This window comes from Camponotus vicinus, unplaced genomic scaffold (assembly GCF_025532165.1).
Source record: "Camponotus vicinus isolate PSW18456_S1 unplaced genomic scaffold, iyCamVici1.0 SCAF_6, whole genome shotgun sequence".
NCBI lineage: Eukaryota > Metazoa > Arthropoda > Insecta > Hymenoptera > Formicidae > Camponotus > Camponotus vicinus.
Genome location: NW_028141978.1, coordinates 4,573,735 through 4,596,334, shown reverse-complemented (window position 1 = coordinate 4,596,334; position 22,600 = coordinate 4,573,735). Strand labels below are relative to the sequence as shown.

At 34.2% G+C, this 22,600-nt stretch overlaps 1 protein-coding gene across 2 annotated transcripts in view; it reads left to right on the top strand.

The window, feature by feature from the left end:
• The window catches only part of LOC145973441 (uncharacterized), a 197,897-nt gene that overhangs the window by 20,080 nt on the left and 155,217 nt on the right, over positions 1-22,600 (top strand). Inside the window, exons 1-2 of one of the 2 annotated variants that reach the window (XM_083102818.1) lie at positions 2,973-3,490; positions 4,060-4,106. The gene's annotated coding sequence lies outside the window, so the exon portion shown is untranslated. Of the gene's footprint in view, positions 1-2,972; positions 3,491-4,059; positions 4,107-22,600 lie in introns of those variants that run through there. The other variant, XM_083102819.1, reaches the window with a different exon arrangement.

The window sequence follows — 22,600 nt, the reverse complement described above, 5'->3', positions numbered from 1 at the left end:
TGCCAATATTCAAGCGATAGCTTTTGAAATATAGGTTTCAAATTAGTCAATTACAGACTATGTTTAAGTGATCGAAATGCCGTTATCTTAATTAACATAGCTCGTGATTGATCAATCTTTAAATCTTAAGGAAATAAAAAACTGCAAGTATTTTTATTGTATAATTTCTCTATGTAGTATTTTGCTTTATAGATTTTATGATATACTTTTATTTATATGTTACACAATTCTGTAACAAATATATTGCTTTGAAATTATAAAAAAGATAATTTATGTTTATATATTGTATATACATATATGTACATATATGTATAATATAAATCTCAAAAAACAATTAACATCTACAAAATTAATTATTATGTGTAATTCAATTTTTAATTTATCTTATAAATATAGATTTAATAACATAGATTACATTATAATTATCAAAATAGATTAAAATAAATTACAATATACTTATCAAAAAAATTTTTTTAGATGAAAAATGGGAACTTGAAAAAATAGGATAAAATAAAAATCTCATTCTTATGTAAAAAATAAATAATTATAAATCTTAAAATGTTGAAATATTTTATATATATTTATATAAAATATTCATTAATATAAATATTTTACTTGCAATATTTTAAGTACTAAAAGAAATAAAATTTAAAATATTTTAGACATGTTATATTATATGATATAATAATTTAAAATAGAGAGATTACCATTATATACATAAAGGTAATAACGAACATTAATATCACAAATAACAAATAAATTATAATTTACCTTAGACATTGTTATTCGAGATGTCTTTCCAAGCCTCCTACTTCACTCTTGTTTTTTGCTGCTTCTTCATTGATTCACATTCACATGACACTCGCGGCAATATAGTTAATTACAATGATATATACATTAATTAGCAGAATAGTACACTTAAATCGCGCGATATTTTGTATAGTATTCATGATATTAATCACACGCGATTAATTAAACACTATTAACAGTAACAAAGAACAAGGCAAATATTATACGTTTTCACGAAATCATGATCATCACTCGAAAATCGCATAATAAACACTACAGCAATGCTACTTGCTAATGAATAATATACACTCGCATTTTATAATAACTTTCGTCATATTTCTCGAAATATGTTCACTAAAAATATTACGAGATGCCAAATACGGTCATTCCTTACGAATAATTAGAAATCATTCGCACAATTAATTAATTCTCGCGATTGACGTCTCTCGAAAACGTATGGAATATTTATAAAAACGAAATTTTATTATTTTATAATATAATAAAAGAGATTTTAAAAGGTGAATAAATATATAAGAGCTAAAATTAAAAATAAATATGTAAGAATCTCAATATTCGAGAATAATCAACTAATTATTGGCTGATATAGTTTGCACAACAGAATTTCGATAAAATCGCGAAATACGTTCTTCGATAAATTACGATGTACAAACATCGCATTTATATAATATACGATTCATGAAAATTAAGATACAAAATTAATAACGCGATCGTGTTTAATAATTAAATGTGTGGCGACATAGTTCAATTCAAAGTCGATTTGTACTGTATTCATGATGTTTTGTCCATGACCAGAAATGAAAATGACATCAACTGATAACCTTGACATTACGTAATATTACACGATGCTAGTTAAGATCGATAGATGTTCGAAAAATATAATCAAAATCCAATATTGGAAATCTAATAAATTTCCAACCTTTAAATATCGTGAAGTATGTTTTTCCGTTATTTGAATCAAACAAATGTCGCAATAATTCTTATCGTTTGTCGTGATAATTAATTAATTACGCAGACTGATGATTGCTAATTATAACAATTATAGAGAATGATCGCCTTTGGCATTTATTAATCTTTTCGCGATCGCATTTTGGAGAATAATATGACGATACATGGAACAAGTTTTCACTGTCGTTTCGCTCGAGTCTCAACGTATGAATGACAAAGTCATGAGGTCATGACTGACGTGTTGATGGTATGTCAGTACGTCACAGTGAATCGAATCCTATATAACAAAAAGGCTTAGAGAAGGGGAAGATGACAAGGTCGCGCAGAGAGACGAAAAATTATTATTATTCGACGTTCATTTATCAACGTTTGTACGTGAAGGAAGGTATATATCGTTCCTCAATAATATTCTTTAATAATGATTCCATCTAGTCATTTTATAAATCTAATTTTTCTCACGATTATTAATTATCATATTTTAACGATCATTATTTAATGTATTATTAATTAACGTTAATATTGATATCATGGTGTTGGATTACTCAAGTCATTCGATCCTGCAATTCGTATATTATTACGTTTATCTCGATTCGAAAATGATTAGCAAATTATATATTTGAACTGGCGAAAAATTTTTGAAGCACGAGGAGCGAAAGATATTTATATTCGAACACATTTAACACTCTGAAATAATTATTGCTCGTAAAATCCCAGTGAAACAATTATTTATAATTCGAATTCCTATCTCTGATTCCTATCTCTGATTTTAATGTTTCGAATGAATATATCGCTAGAAATATCTGCTTCGATAAATAACTGTTCCAGTACGTTTAAAAAAAGTCATCGCGGAAATTAATTAATCGTGCTGGCTGCTATTTAGTGATAGAAAATGGGAAGTATAAAACGTTGTTTCACTTCAAAATATTTATAGGCAATTATTTATTTAAATATTCTTGGATTTTCAAGATATATATATTTCGCTTTACATTTTTGTCGAGTTAAATTTAATTTAAATTATTTAAATTTAATTTGTCAGTCATTTTCGAATTTTAAAACGCGCAATAATACACGAATTATATCACAAAATTGAATAATTAAAGTATTCAAAAGTCGTGTAATAGACATTCACTGATTGTTAATAATTAATTAAAAATTTAAGATGGAACACAACATATTTATTATGTTAAATATTTTATGATAAATCATTATATGTATAGTACCCGTCGTAGGAATTCCGAGACTATTGTTTATAACAGCGTGAGACCTTGACCTTGTTATTCGCGCAGCAAGTCTCGAGCGAGGAATAGACAGCGACACAAGCCACTCTGTGTATTAATAATCACATTGATCTTTTAGACATTGTCTTCGAAATGCGATAATTACAATTAACGATCATCAGCTCGCGCAATTGATTAACTCTCGTGATGAACGAACATCGTATAACAATATCGTGGGATTATACACAGCAACAAAGATAGCATTATTGTAGAAAGTGATGTGTGATTTTCGAGCAAATTGTAATTTTTGCATTGTTCTCTCATCGATATAATAAACTGCGCGTCGCGTGGGATTAAAGTCCGAATACCGTATAAAGTGTCGTACAATTTATTCGTATTTTGCTGATTGTAATTAACTACGTTTTCGCGAGTGAGTGCAATTTGTGAAAGAACAGCAAGAAATAACCAAGAGAGAAGGAAGAGAAGTCCGGGAAAACATCGGACGGAGCAATCGTTGGGTAAGCAATTTCTAAATTATTAATTATTTGTTATTTTTTAAATTTATTGCCGTGAGATAGCAATCCAAAAATCTTTTTAAAATTATGTTATAATAAAATATTCTAGGTTTTATTTCGAAATATTTAAAATATTTGTAATATTTTAAAAATATTTGTTTAATAAAATATTTTATCAATTATTTTTTATACAAATACATGTAAAACGTTTCAATATTTTATTTATTGAGATTCAAAATTATTTTAATTATTTTTATGGAATTACATTTTTGAAGATTTATAGAATATTTTATAGAATTACATTTTTGTTTGTCATATTTTCTAAAAATTAAAAAAAATTTCTTTATAATTATTATATATTTTATTAAATATTAAAAAATAGATAAAAAAATGTGTTTGCGAATAATATAATTAAATATTAGTTAATATTGATATATAAATAGTTTAATTAACAATTAGTAAATTTTCTAAATATTAATTCTTTTAAAAATTTGTTTTATAAGATACATATCCCTTTTATATACGTATATATACATGGAAAAAATATAATCCAAAATATTTTTATTTTACAGATCAGCATTGTGTACTGTAATTCCGCCGCTGCGTATGAATCGTATTGGTAAGTTTAAATTATTTTCTACTTTAAAATCTCGAAAAATAATGAATTTATGAGAATTGAGAAAATTACATACACATATAATTGCAAAGAAAAAAATCGGTGGTGTTGGAAATGCCACACAATTATGCAGTTGTTATTACTATATTCGTGAGTCAATATCGCGAAGAAATTTTATTTTGCAAGAAAATGGAAACGATTGAGAGAGAGATTAAACGATGGGTGGGAGATTTGAGATAAAAAAGGAGTAATGCGGTGGACTCGCGCGCGGCACCAAGCGTAACTTCGGAGCGCAGTTCGTGCGTGAGCGACGTAATAACATTTTGGGAGATGGGATGAGAGGGCGATTCGACGAGATGGAGACGATAGCGGCGGCGAACGTAATGAGGATGCGACGAGGCAAGAGGCAATATAGGCGGGTGTACATCGGGGATGGGATCGCTTCCGGTGGTTCTAGCAAAGGTAGGATGACGGGGTGGAGGAGAGCTTACAAAAGGTAAGCGAGGACGAAGCGTGGAAGCAGAAGCAAGGAGGACGTTCGGCTTCTTCCGAGCTGGCCGTGCACAATCGATCATTACGTTAAGGCTCTCTCAAAGGTCCCGACTTCACCGGTCATCGAATACCCTAGAGAGGGATGACTTTAACAAAGGGAAAGCGATAACGACAGGTGCGCGGCTTCGAATGATATAACGAGAAGCGCAGTTATTGCAGCACGCACATCGCGTTCCAACTTTACCTGTAATCTGGATCCGGGTTGAATTCAATTTCGAAGCTTTCACGGGGATAATGTTCGTTATCGATATTCGAATAAATCGCATAATCGCCATTAATTTCGCGGAAAGAATGAAATGGGATGAGTAACCAAAGCTCTGAGTGCTTCGTAAATATTTCGTCGCGATAAATCGAATAGAATCGAATTTCTTTTTTCAATTATACTTTTCTTTGCGGCTTAAGTTTATACGGGAAAAAATAATATTACTCGTGGCAGTTAGAGAAGGATTTTTTTTTCGAACCATAAAGAGCTCAATCGATATTAAGCTGATACAAAGAGATTTGCAATAGAGGGAGAGATTTACAATAGCGAGAAGTAAATAAAAATGAATTCCCTTTGTCCCGCGTGTTCGGAGATGTAGCGTAGGATCGTTTTGATTCGAGTGCTATCGAGGTAGACGCATTATTGTGATATTGCGAGTATCCGCATGTCGCGAGGAAGAGATTGCAGAGAAAATATCGTACGGATTTCGACACGTAATAAAACTTGGAATTATTCGAACAATTTGTTATCGTATCTTAAAAAGTAATATGTATAACCGATATATTTATTATGGAAAAGTGCATCAATCATAAGTGTAGCGGTATTGAATAAATTTAAAATGCAGAATTTTGTGCGGAGAAATTCAGATAAATATATAATTATTATTAACTATTAACAAACTTTTAAAAGCTTTAGAAAGGAGTCGCGATTTTTGAAACATCTTGTGTACCATATATCGTGCTATCTTCTTTGAACACTAGAATTTTGATGTATCATACATATGTATCATGTCTCCTGCTTCAAGAAGCGAATTCATGCGGGGATCTCATCTCGCGAGATTGAAATTTTTCTTATCGAAAATGCACCGAATTTGTTATTTGAATGAATATCGTCACTTTCAATAATTTGACAGAATTTAATTCGCAAAATAAAAATAAATAAATATTTCAAAATTTTTTAGTTTCTTTATAAATATTTCAAATTTTTCGTAAATCTTACGAATGTCGACGCTTGTAGTAAAATATTAATTTTTTCCGTTAATGAGATTGTTTGAGAAATTTTAACAAAATTTTTAAAAGTTTTGTTACAATGATTTTCTAGAATTCATAGCTGATTAACATAGCAAGTTGATCGCTTCAAAGGGATACTACAACAGCTAATACGAATCTAATATACAATGAATATGAATGCTTGTTATATCCGTTTATGAGCTTTGAATGTGCAGTTCGAGATTGATCAGTGAGCTCTAGTTATGTTCCTACTTGAAAATACCCTTGACTTGAACACTTGATAGCCAGATATCCAATTATTGTTCACTGCTCTATTTAGGCTTCGATTAGGCGCATTATAGTTGTGCAATCACCGGTTTGCCATCGTCGTCTCCTAGTATTGTTTACCAATGACATTAAATACAACTTCACATTTTAGCATTATCAGTTTATAGTTATCAATTTATATTTCAGATAAATTCCCTAAATATTCGCTATTATAAAAAATTTAGAAAGATAAATAAAAAAAATTGATTATAGTTGTTTTCACGTTGACGATCATCATCAGGCGGAGCGAATTTTTCGTGCTATTTCCAGACCTCCCTCTATCTCGGGCGCGGATAGTCGGCGCCGACACCGGTTGTAAATTAAATAAGAGCACTTTCGCCGACGATTGCGCTCGCGCGTTCGAGATCGAAAATATTCGACATTTCCGTCAATCTCAATTTATCCGGCGATTTCGCGGCCCCCCGCGATTCGTACATCCAATTTTCCCGGCATCTGCCGATGGCCGCCGCCTCCGCCTTCGGGGAAAATACGGTCTGTTCGAGCGTTTCACGATGAAATTCACGGGGAAATTCGCGGGATTTCCTCGAATGCGACCGTTCCTTCCTTTCTCGCGCGCGTGGGATATGAAAAATTTATTCCGCGTCTAAGGACGTCTAAGGCGCGGGCGAGAACTTTTAATTAATCCCGTTTAATGCGAGCGTTTGTTCTGGCGATAATCTGGATTTGCCGGTCTCTTCGCGTCTTAAAGTTTTTCGACCGATAACCGTGGTTCGTTGCATCAATGATGAGAAGTTACGAATAACTCTCGACGATGGGATTTTCAGATGGTATTCAAAAAGCTATTGCTCTCATTGCATTAAAGAAATGCGTTTTTTTTATTAAGAAAGCATTAATAATTTTTATCAAATATGACAATCTTTGATACTTTAAACAACACGCGACATGTATTCTAGATGTGTTCACATTTCAGAGTTTTTAAATATAATAACAATATGTTACAAATGATTTATATATAATAACATGATGTTATAAATGATTTATAATTATACTAATTATAATAGCAATCGCGCGCGGATAGTATAAAATAATATTTTTATTGTAGCAATTTTTTTAAACATTGTTATTCAAAAACCCTATGTCGTTTTATCTTTTTAACATCCTGTTTGGATTCAAATCCGCAATCCATATATTCGCAACAAACACATATCTTTACAAGTTGATGTAAAAGGGAATTGGTTATATTGTGTATTTTACCACTAATGGATGGTATAGCTGGATGCAATCGATTTGTGTTTGTTATGTTATAAAAAAATCATGATTTAAAGTTTTTACGAGGAGAAATAGTAACCACGGTAAAAAATCTTTTCAATCCATTTTTCCGACAGATGAATCTTATCTATCTCTCGTAGAGTTTACGTATTAATAGGTATTTAATAGGTAAAAATTTACCTATTAAAAAAGAAAGATATAAATTATAATAAAAGAATCGTATATTAAAAAAATATTGTTTATAATAAAATATATTACATATATATTAATTCTCAATAAGAATAATCTTGATATTTTAACATGAAGTTGCGTTACAAGAATTTTAGTTGTAATTAAAAGTTTTACGATAATAAAATAAAAAGTTGTACCGGACGGGGCAAAGATTCCGACAGACATATTCGTCGATAAAATTCCAATCGAGGAGCTATCGTGTTTCTATCTTTATCGAGATAGATGGTGGGACCCGTTCTCGGGGAGAAAGAAAGGACTGTATATCCCAGAATCAACGGATTAAAGGGCTGGCGGCTCTACGATCCTGAAGAGTAGCGCACGGCCTATCTGAACGGAACTGACGTCATCTGCCAAGGTATCTATAGATAAGGAAGAACTACGCGGATCGGCTTGGCAATGGACCAGCCACCAAGGTCGTCTAATCCTCGGATCAACCAGTCTGGGATTGTGCCCTCGATGTATCTACCAACCGACTCAGACATATTTCTAGTGTAATGCGTCCTGTCGTTGGCTTCGAAGAAGGGCAAGGGAAAATATGCCATGTAGAAAATATTGTAAGGAAACTCGTTTATAGATAATATAAACGAGATAATTCGGGAAAAATTAATTCAGTTTTCTCCATATCGAAGTTGGTTAGATTAATCTAAATGATAACGTTGTTATTCGATCATTTCCATAGTAATATTATTGCTTTTGTAGATCAAATGTTTGTTTTCTAATTTTCTGCCGCAGATAGATATGATGATATGATTTTACGTATTTTTATGATTCGGTAACAAAGATCGGAGTTATAGGCTTCCATCTCCCACTCTTGTCTATCTAACGTTTCATATTCGCCTCGTACGAGCTTACGCCACCTTAGATAGACGAATATGTGAGAGGATGGATAGGCCAGACTCTCGAAGTCTACCATGCATCGATGTCGGCTCGAGAGTTAGTCTGGCACGTAACTTTGTTAATATAATGTAATTATTGCTGGCTGTACTAATTAGTTCGGGTCAGACGGGGCGCGAAATAAGGATAGCGGTGATGCCTTAACATCCTGGCACTTAGATTGTAGCGTCTCGTGTTTATTACATTGCGGTAGTATCACCCGATGTGCCGCAATTTTTTTTCTTCTTTCCGAAACAGCCTGCGACTGTGTTTATTGCCCAACGCGCGAAATATGTTTGCTATCAGACTCTTATTCTGGCAACGGTACAACGATGGGAAAGTGCAGATTTTTTCATAATCCTTTTTCCTTATCGATTTTACAGTTCAATATTCTTGAATATAAATTCTAAGCAATGCATATTTTATGAAAGATTTTTAAAATATATTGCAAAATTAAAAAAAATAGAAAAATTAAAGAAACAAAGAAAATGTTCTCATAAAAACAACAATAGTACTTTAGAAAAAATACTAATCATTTTGAAAGATACTATATATTTTGTTTTATTGTCAGACACACATAAAATGTAAAATTTCTACAAAAAATCTGTAACTCGATTATATTATAACTCTGAAGGTTTTTTCGCAACTTCAGAGCATTTTATCTCTTCCTTATTTTTTCCTTCTCGTAGATATTCAAGACATGTAATCTTTGAAGGTGAAACGCTCTTTATGAATCTATCTTGCATACATTCATGTAATATTTGTACTCACGGAGAACGGTTGTTATGAATCGATGTGCAGACCGGCGGAAATACATCGCAGATACGCACTTTCCTATCTCCATATGGAATATATTATAGATTCGTCGAAAGTATATCGGAGCAGACGACAGACGACGCTTTGTCGCGTCGACGACATTCAGCGCGCCTATATTAGACATTATCGTCCACAAAGGAGGCATATCGGTGCCCGCTGCAATCGGCGAACCCTTCTCTCCCTTCCCGCTTCTCGCGTGCATTGTAAATCCCCCCGGTTGAAAGGACGTCAAACCCCTTTCGCGTTATCAATCCGGAGAAGACTCGAGTCGCGCGACCGACCACTCGACACGAATATGTCTAAATCGACAATAATTCAATTCCAGAGGCGATAGTATGCAAACGAGCCCTCGCGACGACGGCGACAATCGACAACGGCCCGATAATGAATACGGGGCCCGTTTTGCCCCGACACCTCGAAGACAGAAATCCTGCCCTTCGCAAAAGCGAATGGCATCGCGCACGCCAATCTCTCCCTTGTCTCTCTCTCTCTTTTATTGGCTGACCCAATTGCATGTTATTTGATTCCCCTTGCGTAAATCCAATTTACTTTACCGATTTGATTCGGAATTAATTAACGCTCTCTTGTGCGTTCGGTCGAATTAGAAAACGCAGTGAAGGATCGCAGAGATGATAATTTTGATTTTGTTTAGCGCAGATATTCGCTCAGGAATTAATCTGATTTTTCGCGATGATTGAAATAAATCTAGGTAGAATGTTTTTCATTTACACATACGTATCAATTATTTGCCGTCAATAAATAAAATTTACAAATATAATGATGGTTGAATCTGACGAATAATAGTGCTTGCTTATTAATTTAATAATGATGAACAGATTGTTATGCTTTTTACTTAATCATCGTTATACTTTTCTTATGCTACTTGTCTGTTTTATCAGTTTCAAGTACTAAATAATTGGTATAAAACAGAATTGTAATCCGAATTTATAATAAGATTGCCGAAAAAAGATATGTTTGATCTAACATGGGCAAATGGGCAAAGTTGACTCAAATCGCTCGCTTTTGATTTCGCAAAGCGACCAAGTTACAGTACTGGTATCCTGGCTCAATCATGAATCCCATCGGGATCTGAAATCGACTATTAGCATCAAATCGCCTAATGACGCGTATGATTACCATCCGTCGTGGTGCGGCGTGGAAACGGTCCGAGATTATATCTCGGGTGGGAAAAGGACCGGCATGGGAAATTTTATCGTAAACCGAAACGGGGAAGTGTCGGGATTGTGTAAATATGCTTGAGGATAATGTTACGTAAAAGAAAAAAATATACATATGCATCGATTAAATTACGACGCCCTAATTTCTTTTGTATTAAAAAAAAATTACAAATCGATGCTCACCTTAACATTCATCTGAAAAAGAAATAAATGGTCGTCCGCGATTAATGAATGCAAATATACGTGCGTGTATGCTTATGTTGTCGCGCACGTGGATCTCATATGTCGTACGCATAATAGGATATTGGATATTGAACATGGGATACCATGTCATGCTATTGAGAGATATCAACCAGCATGCTTTGACGGTATTATATCTTTTAGCATTGAAAATAGAAGAATAATAGAACAGAATAACACTAAAAATTGAAAAAGAGATTTGTAGAAAAATTATCTAATAAAATATTTAAACTAGACTTTATGAAATAAAGTAGAAAAATAAAATAAATATACACATAATTTTAGTTATATTTTTAGATTAATCGTCGCAGAGAGAAAGAGAGAGAGAGCAAGATTCTCCTCGAGTAAAATTTTTAATTAAATATCTAAAGATGAGGAACGAAGGACATTTTTAATTAAATCTTGACACAATGCTCTCTCGTACTGTTTTATTATTTTTTTTTTCTTCAAGGAAATGATGACTTTTATCGAAAAGTCGAACGGTTCTTCCTTCTCTGTTTGTGTCTTTTTCTTTGAAGCATCCTCGGAATGAAGCGCGTGCCATTAAGAAAAAAAACTTCCGGAGAAACGAGCGGATTTTTACGATAAACGGAATTAAGTACGCCACTGTAACTTTGGCAATCAAATCCGGAACAAGACGAACGACGCTGGCAATAAGCTGAAATCGCTTGCCATTAGGAACTTCGATCTAACGAACTTTTGCTGATGAGAGTGACGAGAGGCGAAAAGACTCGCTCTTATAAATAAATGAGACATTGAATTCGTAAAGGCAACACTTCTCTGCTTCGACCTCGTCAACCCGAATTGATCGTCGTCCATTTTGCTTGTAATTGAACCTTGGGTAACAGGTAATAAATAAAGCGCTCTAGTGAATAGATAAGAATAAACTGAGCTCACGCTGATACTATTGATAAAAATCTCAAGACCGTACGATTCTGTTCCCTAAATTGCGATCACTGATCGCGATCTCATTCGTCTCTGAAAGTATATAAATAGGAAAATTTGAGATAAAAGTTGTGACTGGAAGGAATGATATACTTCTCGATTTGAAGTTCTGATTGTCGTCGCTTCCGGTTTTTCGGAACTGATGGCGGAAAGGCGTCGCGACGAGGAAATTTATCGCGATTAAACGAACGGGAAACTTTAAAAGAACCACTGGACGAGAACAAGGACGAGAGGAAGGAATGCATGAGCAATTTTCTCGTTTCGCTAAGAAAGTTGTCATTTATAGGAACGTCGCATTAAAAACTATCTTGATTACATCGAATAAAATAATACAATAAGCACAAATATATATCAGCGTCTCCAAAAATAGCGATTTATGTAATAAATAACTTTCAATTTTAGGAAATCGGATAATTTCAGAAATATCATTATCCACAGTCGATGTAATAATCTTTGGAGATTTGTTTATTTCAATTGGGTATACACACAGTGTCACTGCACTGTCACGACAATTGAAAACATCCACGAGGTTCTGATTGCCTTAAACTGGTACGATCGGAGTAATTGAATTCAGAATCATTATATAGTGTAAAAATACTTGGCAACGCGCGACAAGGATGGCGCTTTAATTGAGAGCAGGCGGTTAACCATTTAACTATTGTCGCAAATACCACGCCGAATTTATTGGCAACTTTTTGTCGAACTCGATATGTGTCAGTCTGTGATTTAAATTTATGACATTTTAAAACGGTGCATCGATCCCCTTGATTAATTTGGGAGGAACTTAGCGTAACTAATTGTAAGATTATAAAGATCCTTTTAAAATCCTTTTAAAATATATGATAAAATTACCTGACAATCCTCACACAATTATCGTTATTATTCTTCTTTAATTTGTGTACATGTGGTGCGAGTTTTAAGTAATTAGTAGACATTTCGTTTACAAGTTTTTCTCGACGAGAATCGATTATATACGTATTATTCCTTCGATGGAGAACGTTTTTCGTAGACTATTGTGTACGCGGAATATTTCTCGCACCCTTATCTCTGCCGTCATTTCTCTTTCGCATCTGTTTTTGCGTATATTTACGCGTCGTGCATTCTCTTTGAGTAATACGGCGACGCCCCCGTCGCACGGTACAAAAATATAGACAGCCGTAGAAATCCTGAGGCTGCATCTCGTCTCGACACATACAAGCGTAATATATTTCCCTTGAATGCTTCTGTAAAATTTTGTACAGCGTTATTATATAGCTATATGCGTTTTGCTTCGTCATCTTTTAATAGACGGATCAACGTACGATAGATAAATTTCCGCTTTTGATTTTTGCACAATATTCTCAAATTTTTATACTAGAAATTATTCCCTTAAAATCAAATTAATTAATATTTTGAAAAAAAAATTATTTTTGAAAATTATTTAATTAAATTTATTTATTTAATTAAATTTTTATTATGCACAAAATTTAAGCAAGTTCGACGAAATGAGATGCAGTCGCTCTTCTCTCTCGGATAATCCGCATGATTACCCTTTACTTGACACATCTTTACTTGTTTGATCTGTGTTTGTCTAGCGTTAATGGGTTCGGAGACGTGCGACTTTTCACAAATGCTTTTTTTTTTTTATAATCTGACGCGACGCGACGCGATGGATTCCGATAGCAAAGACAACGTCGAATTCTCGTTGGAAGGATATAGATGGCGAGTAGGAAGGGAAACCCGTGACAAAGAATTGTAAAGCTCCGACTCGCGACTGAAGGGGGAAGAAATGCCACTCTAGGAGTTTGCGAGGAAGCAGATATCGGGATGCGTACCAAAAGAATGGCAGCTGTAACGACGAGAGGGATCACCCGTCACCCGCCATCTTCGCGCGTCGATCACGATAAATATTTAGCTGCGCCGCATTCGTTAAAACACGTTCATGCTTTTGATTAGCTTTCAAATTCTGGCGCAAGCGACTATTACTATTATGATAAAAGGGAGAAAAAGAGCGAGGCGTGAAAAAAATTGCAGTCACCTGACAAAGTCAAATGAGCAATTCATCGCGTGCGTCTAATTCGTCCCAACGGAATTAGTAGGGTCGCACCCTGTGACAAACAAATGGAGAAGACAAGATAGGGGTAATAACGCGCTATACCTACAATCAAGATTAATGTTATTTACCAGGATACGGAGCATATATTTGAAATGGAAGCGTCGTCGCGTTGGGGTTTCGTTAAAAATAATTCATCGTGATTTTAATCCGCTCTCCTCCCCTCTCTCCGGACGGAATTAGCAGCGCTCCGCCCGAGGACACGGGGAGGATCGAGACGGGAAGAGGGTAGTTACTAGACACCCCTCGCCGAGCTCTCGCCGCGTTCGCAACTCGTGGGATACAGCCGCAGGGTCTCCTAAAGCAGTCGGCGTAGGCGTTTGCACGGCCTATGCCGTCTTTAGGGCTGAGGCCGTGTCTCGTCGCGGAACGCGGAGGGGTGGACGGAGAGTAGGAGAGGAAAAGAGAAAGAGCGAGAACTAACAGTCGGGGCGAACACACCGTCGAATGGCGAAGGTTGAGTCGAGTCGAGCCGGGTCGGTCGGTCGATATCCAAGGCTACGCGTCTTCAAGGCGACCTGCTGACGTATCACGAGCAAAATAACGCGAACGGCGCTTTTCGTAGGATCTGCGCTTCCGGAAGAGAGCTACGAGTTTGTTCGCATTAATCATCATCAATTAAACGTGGACGTAAAATCTCAAATAATTCGCGAAGAAACGTAAATAATTTTTCAAATAGCGATTCGATGTCGAATGAATATATATATATATTTGAGAAAATATTTTTTCCCGGAATCAATAATTGAGGATAATATTAGTTTGACAGTGATGAATGATCCTGTTCTCTGGTCGTGATGCATGCTGCATTATTCGCGCGCGTACAAAGGATGAGATCTTTATCGTTCCATTCTTCGTCTCGTTTCCCTCGTGTCCTCGGGTACATGACAAAGACCTGGTTAACGCGTAAGAATTTTCCGCGCGTTTCTCTAGACATCGCACCCGGCTCACGAACCCGTTGACCCTGAAGACCTTGCCCTTGCGGCCACTAGAAATGATAACCAGCTGCTCGTAAATTCCTATATGTTTCATGATATTTCTTCCATAAAATCCCGTGATCAGTGCAACGATGATATCGACGTGGAATGAACGACGCGAGAAGCTTTATACTTTATATCAACATCAAACTTATAAAGATATTATATTTCTACGATGTGTCAATTTATATCGTGTTTAGTTTCGTAATAAAAATTAGTTATTAAAAAATTAGTTATTATATTTATACTAAAAAGAATATTCAATATAAATGTAAGCATGTGCCTAGAATGCAATTTGTTATTTGTTATTTGTTGTTCTAAAATAGAAATTGAATACGTTGTTTTAATATTGATTAAAGTTCTTTAAAACAAGAGAATGACATGCATATTTTAAATATATACAGACTATAGAAAATAATTTAAATAAAATATCATCTGAAAGTACTTATTTTTCACAAAGATGATAAATGTAAACGCATAGAGTGTTATTTGAAACAAAATAACTAAAATGATGAATTAAAATAATAATTTTAAGAGAATTATCGGAAATTCTTATTTAAAATGACATTTGAACACACATTTATCATACATATTTTAAATATTATTTGTTATTTATTAGTTTATTTTTCCAATATTTCGAATGTTACATAATAAAAATAATCAAAAAATCAATATATAAAAAGTATATATTTTTATATTAAAAGTATCATTTATTTAACGAAATTTGAAAAAAAAGATTTGATGAATAAAAACGATTGTAAAAAATAAAAATCGTAAGAAAAAGAGAATAAATACAAATTTGTGAAAATGGTATTAATTTTAAATATTTTACTGCCTATGAGAAGTAATAATTTTAGTTGAGTGCTTAAAAATTTTTAACAAGAAATATAATATTTAAAATATGTGCAAGAGAGTAATTTCGTAAAATCAATTAAATATTTTAAATAGAGGGATTTAATTAACATGCAAATTAATTGATATGTTTTATATTAACTATTTATAAGTCAATTAGAAGAAATAGTTTACGTAAATATTTTTATCTTGTACTTATCTTTTATTCTATATTTATTTTATATGATCTTATATAAATATATTCTTAATATACAATTTTGTTCATCTTTGCATTGGAATTAGTCTAAAAAATATATTGCATTTTTATTTATTGTATTTTTTTTATAAAATAATTGTTAGCAAAGTTATCAACAAGAACTTTTCTTTAACAATATAACTTGTATAATATTTTTTAATTTATACATTATGCTGATTGACTTCTCTTCTAAGGACGGGAATGGCACAATCCGCTTTGCACAATGCATACAGCCGTTAACTGCAATCGTTTAACGCGCCATTAAATCACAGTGAGAACTGGAAACTCGTTTTCTAACTTTGATAGCGTCTAGTTCTGATTGTAAACATCTGCATACAATCTCGCTGTCGCATAGTCCTTCCTTAGCTCGCTCTCGACTCTGAGTCCCGCGCGACCTACGACCTCGAAGATCGAAATGGTCCTGACTCGTGTCATCGTGATCCCTAACAGAGCTCGCTAACAGCTTACAAATCGTGGCCCTGCCTCAGCGTGCGGTACTCATCAGTGAGATATATGTCAGTTCTAACAAAAGACGCTTTACTGCCGAGTTGCGAATTTGTGCGACAAGATGCATCGCTAAAAAATCGGCTTAAAAATATTTTCGAATAAATTCCACTTCCTTATTAAATGCATATTTTTATAGTATCTATGTATCTTTCTGATGATTTCTCATTTGCTATTATGGCAACGTAGAAAATATTCATTAAGAAAGTATGTAATTTGATTGTTTTCCGCAGTAAATAACTATTTCACTATAAAATTCAACGTTTTTACCCTCCACAAAACAATTTTATCCTCTACTTTAAGATCTTACCTTGATATTAAGCAATCATAAATTTTATATCTACTTTGATGTTCTCGCGAGTCGTCGTAAAAATAACAACGCGAAGTGCGATAACATGAGTTTTGATTACGCACAATAAGGAGAAATAATTCGCAAAGTTGTATCTTTCTTTTTAATATTTGAAATGTGACTGAAATAATATTTATTATTTATTCATTGTTGAAATAAAAATTTCTCACGATATGTATTATTTACAATTTACTTCTTGTGGCATATAATTAATATTTGATATAAAATGCACAATTAATTCTTTTGTCGGGGGCGATATTCGCTTTGTGTAATTTGATATACGGTGATTTAAGTAATTGTCGCATTCGCGTAATTAAATCATGCTCGTTTCAAGCAGGGTCGATTTAACTGCGGCTTGAAATTTCCAGAATGTAGGCAATGCGTTTTGCGTGTATATTATATACGTAACGGGAAGGCAGAGTTTTAACAACATAGGCAGTAGAGCGACACGTAGATGTAACGAAATTCCTGTAACGATATTTCCCTTTTAAGTGAACGTAAAAGCCGCACGTCGAAACGAGTAGAAATTTAGATTAGCTGAGAAAATTATAATCTAGTAATATCGTAAATGAATTATACGGTCATCGCGATGCATAATATTTCGTGAGTATACGTTAATATACAGAGTGTTCCAAGAGTTTTCAACAATATTTTCTAATTAAATTTTCAACAAAATCAAAGTTTTGTTGACAACAATTTTAATAAAGACTGTGATTTTATTTTTTTACATATCTATTTTCATCTCTCTTTTCTTTTAGCTTTTAATATTATTTATTTTGGAAAAATCATCATTTAACTTTTTGATTTTTATCGTTTAATAGATACTTAAAAAGTTTTTTTTTATTTATTTATGACAAAATAGAAACAGAACACTATGTATCGTTATTTCTTAAATATAAAATATAACTTTATAAAGGATAGAGACTCAGCAAAACTGTTTATTTTAGAAAGTTTGATCGATGTTGAAAAAATACGTTACATTCACGTTGTAATCTATAAATTTGTTTTTTTTATAAACTAAATAAGAATCATAATAACTTTCAAGAAGCGAATCCAGAAAATGTAAATGTCATTTTGATTTGTGGGCAAAAAAAGTCTTACACATATTCGCTGATGTTTTACATGCACGCAGTTTATGTATAAAAAGCTTTTTTTTTACAAAAATCCGGATTCGACACAAACGATCAGCATTGATTGAAATGCCAAAAGCTTCAACTATAAAGCTCGACTTTCGCTGTTTGTTTTATTATAGAATTTTTTGTTATACAAGTTCTAAAAGTCGATATAGCCTGTCGAATAAACTTCTATCTCGAAATTACAAGCTAGCCTTTATATAGAAAATCTTTTGTGAGAGATTATATCAAAAATATTTTAGCTTTTGTGAATTTAACACTTGTCACATAGATATGACAATGCAATTTTATTGAATTTTGTTTGATTAATTTAGTAATAAAAAAAATTATTGATAAAAGAAAAAATCAAACAAATCATTAATTTTATACAAAAAACTTTTAAATGTAATTCGTTGCTCATAAAAATTAAATGAATAAGAGTGAAAAATATCCTTAAAATCTTTTTTCGGCTTTTTGCATACATGTATCGATTTGTCGTATTCCCCTTATCTCGTATACTTTCATATAGAAACACAGTCGTTCAATGCGCTTGAGAAATCACCAAAGTATTCGAGCGCAGGTGCTCGAGTACAGAAGCTTCAGCGTCATTCAACGCATGCCAAAGAATTTCTGCTGTTGTGTATCTCTTGAAGAGGACGACCGACAAGAGGGAAGAAGATTATCCTTGTTACAGCTTTATATATACTGCGGTTGTCGCGTATCTTCGCATCTTCTTCGCATTCTTCTTCATCTATATCTACATATATTTTAACGCAAATACCGAGTCATCGAGTTTGATAAAGCACGTTTGGTCCCTGTTGGATGAAAATTGCGAACGCTATATCGTTCACCGCGAAAAATATCGAAATTATTGGGCAATCTATTTTACAAAAAAAAGTAATATAAATAATTCATTGCTATTCCTCATTTTCAAATAAACATGTTTGTTTTGTTCTGAACGAGAAATAATTGTAGAGTTATTTGAACGAACCTATTTATCGCAATTTTACATATTATTTTTCAGAAATACGATTTGAAAATATTGTTCCCATAAATTAAAACAAGTTGATATTAAAACGAACGTATACGAAGCAATCATTTAAATTTTAGTCGATTATTTTTGATTATCGAGAAGCGATAAAGATCAATATTAATAAAACATCGGCTGTTTCTATGTCCTATCATTCGCCAAGATAATCTCATGTACGTGTGCAGAGAAAATCGCTCGTGACATTTCTGCATAGCGCGATTCGATTCAACGGCTTAGCTTTACTTGATCCACTTTGTTTCGAATCAGAAAGGCATTCTCGACGAATGAGGTACAGGATCTTGCTGACAAGGCGTCTTCTGTCGCAAATCTTCTTACCCCTTCACAGGTTAATGACTTTCGATGCTTACGCTATCCAGCCGCAATATCGTTACGGGAACAAATATTTACGGTCCCTCTCTCTCTACTTATATATTTTGAGTGATAATTTTCCGTTCGACAACTTCAGCAAATTTTAATTTATTATTTTTTTCAAAAAAAATTGTTTGAGATCCATCTCTCAAAATACAAAATTCTTCTTTCCCCCACAAGTCTATTTATCCTATACTATGCGATTCAATAGAACTGTCTATTGTAAGAGAACTAAATGTCCGAATTTTTCATATTGACAAAAACTTTACATTTTTATTTAAATAAAGTGCATTAAATTGATGTTTTTGAAAAAAAAATGATTTTAAAGAACTCGTTTTTATTTTCTACGATTTTCTACGATTTTTTAAACTTGTTTCTCCTGGAATTGTCTTATCTTGAAAGAAACATGCGTTGCAGGAATTAATCATCTGCGCATATAAGAATCAACGCAATAAATTAAGATAGCCATTGAAAAATTACACATGAACTAGTATTGTTCCTTGAACTAGCCTCTCTGAGTGGCGGCGGGCTCGCAATTTTGCATTATGCAAGAACACGGGCATAAATTCCGATTACGCCCTATATCTTCCGGGGACGAGCATTTAATCGTTATTGATCGCGGCGCGTCCGCGTAGAAAAGAGGTGGCGGAGAGTTTTTATTCCGCGCCGCCGCTACATCGAACGCTCGTAAAAAAAAAAAAAAAAAAAACGCAGCCGTCAAAATCGTTCGTTCCAGAAAGGGAAGAGGGAAAGATAATAAACGCGATATTAAATATAAAACCGGAAGAGGTCTTCGCGATGTTTCCGAAAATGGGATACGCGGGTTCGTCGAACCCCGCGCGTGCAAGAAACAATTATGACGTAACTAATATCGCGTTACTTTGCGGACTGGACGTATGTTGTCAACAGCTAAGAGCTCGTTGCATTGTTCGAATACCGTTAGAAACCGGTGATTCTCCTGGCCGACGATATTCCTCTCTTTTCGTCTCCGACGGTATTCCATTATTGTTTTTATTCCGCTTCCGGCAAATTTGAAAAGTCATCGGGCAATGGCGGAGGGCAACGCTACAAGATGTTGCAGAAACGAAGAAGAGCACGGCAAGATGATGTCGGGAGGAAGAATTGTCATGGTATCAAATAAATGGAAAATCATACGTGGAATTCCAGGCTAAATTATAAGAAAAGATAACAATAAGTCATGGAAATAGTCGCGACGTACGGCAGTTAATTAATTCACGTAGAAGGTTGCAAATAAAGCGAAATGAGCATTAAAATAGACTATTAGCTAGGATTAAAAGGAGGCAAACATAATGGATCTCTTCCTTCACCGCTGTCTCGCGCAGTTGTGGCAATTTATAGCACAATAAGTGAGACGAGGGAAGGAGAATTTACTTTTTGCATCGTTCGCTCGCAAAGAATCTAGAACGAATGAATCCGCGCTAGTTTGATACCATCTGCACTTCGCGTACGCATCGAACGCAGTGGTTACCAACGAAATGCATGTCACTCATGAAATACGAACAATTTTATATAAATTCAATAGAAATAGTATTGAAATATCTTCAAGCTGTGTGCATGGATGATTCCGTAAATTATAGAAAAAATGGAGAATTTTTATTTTCTTAGCTTAGTACATATACTTGAGTATTCCACAGTTAATATCCAAAAGATTCTCGTGTTTAAGATGTCAAGATAACATCTGTCAATATTTTCCGAAAGAGAGACAGAGATAGCGTTTATTTTTTAATAAGATGCTTAAAGTATATCAAGATAAACGGTATTTAGAATTATTCTTTTGCCTCCTACTTTGAAGCGTTACTGTTTCTCTATTCCCATCGTGAATTACGACGTGGGCAAATTCCGCTCGTTCTCCGCGCGTCACACGCCGCTGAAGAAGTACAAGGAGTCGCGGGGATTTACGTACGGTAGTTCTATTCAGTTTTTACCGAGGGAATTTGAGTTACTCCCACAGCTCGTTAAGCGTTTCATTACGCCGCAGAAAGTCTGCTATGCGTTCTTTATACGATATCCCCCCGCGCTCCTTCCGCGCGTATTACCAGACTCTCTAAAGACAACCAGAAAAATCCTCGCTAAAGTTCGCTTAGACGCGGAAATATTCGGTTAGTCTCGCGCCGCGGAGACTTTCATCTCTGCTCAAGAAACACGACATTGAGTTAGGTCGGGCTGTGAATACAGGCTGACTCAGAAGAAGTTTGTTGATCGAGATGAGATGTCGGTCAAAGTGCAAAAATATTTTGTGTAGCATTTATGTCGAAAATATCTTTGATGAACGTGTTCCATAAAATCCTTTATTTCTCCTTTTTTAAATTAATTTTCCCAACTAGGAACATGTTGCCCCTGCACGAACAGTTCTGATCATTGACGTCTAATACAATCACAATTAAGCGTTGTCTTTTATACACGAGGATATTTTCTTATGTAATAATTTACCATCCAACTGGAATTTACTTCTTCATTTCTTCATTAATTATGTATAAATATTCCTTCTCGTATTATCGTGAGGAATAAACGTGACGTCAAGCGGATTTACCGAGCACTTGAAAAATATCTCGGCGTTAATGAGAGCTTAATGAAGTACATGCGAGCGCAACGAAAGTTCCGATATAATGTTAAGTTAGATTCACGGCACTTAACGCATTTAAGACGTTATAATGAGAGTTTCGCCGGTGGAGCCGGTGTAAAATCGCTCGCCTATATCTATAAGATTGCATTTCACGCGCCTGTAAAATGCGAGTTGCATGAATCTTGATATAATATCTTAACGCGATATACATGGCAAACCATTTATGCCGTAACGAAGCGAATCACGCTTAGCGCCCTCAATTTATCGTATCTAGAGCTTTAAAAACATACCTCGCACGAGGTGTTTTTCTCCGAGGTGCGATAAATTACGCTCCACGATAAGCCACGACCGACATTTTTCGATACGCATGCAGGTACATGTATTTCGTAAATTTTCAATTTTTCCAGATATTTTCCTGTTCTGAAATTTCCAATTTTGTCCCCTCGGGACAACAGATGGAGATTTATCCGCAATTATAATTATAAAGTCGAACGATATTATAAAGATATCGATTCATAGGCGAATCTTATCGAATTAACGCGCTTTATTCGCGATCTAAAGTCTCGATGGCTATTATGGAATTACATTTTCCTGCTTCTGCGAGGTCGTCGACATTTTCAATGATTAAAACATCCATTAAAATCGATAACGCCGACAGACGCGAACGGTTCTGACTTTAACAACGCCGCCCGACGATTTGCATACAATCGAAACCGAGCTATGTGTTCGAAATTTCGCTGTAATAAAAACCACCGCTGTTTGTTCTTCGAAGATAATTGCATTGTTACGTGCACTCGCGTTGGCTGGGTTTTT